This window comes from Wasmannia auropunctata, unplaced genomic scaffold (genome assembly GCF_000956235.1).
Source record: "Wasmannia auropunctata unplaced genomic scaffold, wasmannia.A_1.0 LD336078.1, whole genome shotgun sequence".
In the NCBI taxonomy this organism is placed as follows: Eukaryota; Metazoa; Arthropoda; class Insecta; order Hymenoptera; family Formicidae; genus Wasmannia; species Wasmannia auropunctata.
Genome location: NW_012026812.1, coordinates 897901 through 899418, shown reverse-complemented (window position 1 = coordinate 899418; position 1518 = coordinate 897901).

Genomic DNA, 1518 nt, shown 5'->3' with positions numbered 1-1518 from the left:
TCATACTTATAGAAATATGACTTGAGATCTAATTTCACAAATTGACAATGTCATATTATTATCTATGTATTTCTCAACTTTTACATTAATAAATTTATTATATATGTAAATATTTTTAATAAAATATGTAAATATGAAAATTCGTTGTTAGTAAATATGTATTTCTTTTATTCAATTTGTCACAGTTTATATATATATATATATATAATTAATAATAAATATTTTTGGCATTTTGATATTTTATTCAAAAAAGTTAAACAAAAAGTAAACAATTAGCTAGCCTAATTGACATTTATTATAAAAAGGGATTTTATTGACGTGATTAAAATTTGTCGTAATGTAAAAATTATAATAATTCTCGAGAAAAAAGCAATTATTTATTGTAAATTAATTAATTATAAAATATATTTTGATCTGCAAAAGTTTATTTTTACAAATTTAATTTAATAAATATTTATCGTTACAATATTACAGAATTGTTTATAGGATAAAGTAGGGAAATACATTGAGATAACACTCGACAATGCACGCTAATCACATTGCTAATTTAGCAATGTGATCCGAAATCTCATTGCCATAGGTCAAAAGAGAAAGAAAGAGAGAGAAAAAGAATAAGAAAGGAAAGTAAGAGAATTGAATATCTGTCTAACTACGTATAAAGGAAATACTTGAACTTTACGACAGTAACTAGTAAATTGATGTGGCTGATGCGCAATCTAGAGCGCACGTGTTACATATTTTGATTTGCGGTCGACTACAGTTTAAATCTGTGCAATGTTAATTATTTTAACATTATTTTTGTTTTTTTAATTAAATATACTAACAATTATGTATCCGTAACGATTTACAATCAGTAACATTGATTTCATTTTAAAATACGAAAAATTAGAAATAAGCAATGAAAATTGCAATTTTCTTTTTAGATTCATTAATTAGATTTAGAAATATTAACGAATTGTGATAGTAAAATAGACAAATTGCAATGTCTTTGCAATCACATCTCAATTTATTATTCACGAATATACGTCTTTTCTTGCACAACCTGCAGTGATTTTTCCATACATTTGTCCGACGCGTTCGATATTACATTCAATGTATCACTGACTTACGAGAAAAGATATGTAATATAAAGTAATAAAATAAACGAGATTTAGAAACCATCGCGAGTCATTACGCTTTTTCGTTTTTTGTGTCAAATTGTCCTCTGTGTTTGTTTCTATGTTTAATATTTTTTCCTTACACCGAATAATTGATCAGGTACACTTCAGTATAATATATCCCTATTTTTCTACGCGATTTATTTCTACGCTGAATTTCTCGTTTATTGCAGCTGGACTAGCGGCAATGCAATCGCTAGAATAAAGTATTAAAAATCATATTACTTGTTTGTTTTTCGATTTAGTTATATTGAAGCATAATATACTATTGTCTCTTAGAACGGTTATGCAACTCACAAAAATATTTAAAATAATGGAATTTAAAAATAATTTTTTTACAAACATGAAGATCGGAAGAGCA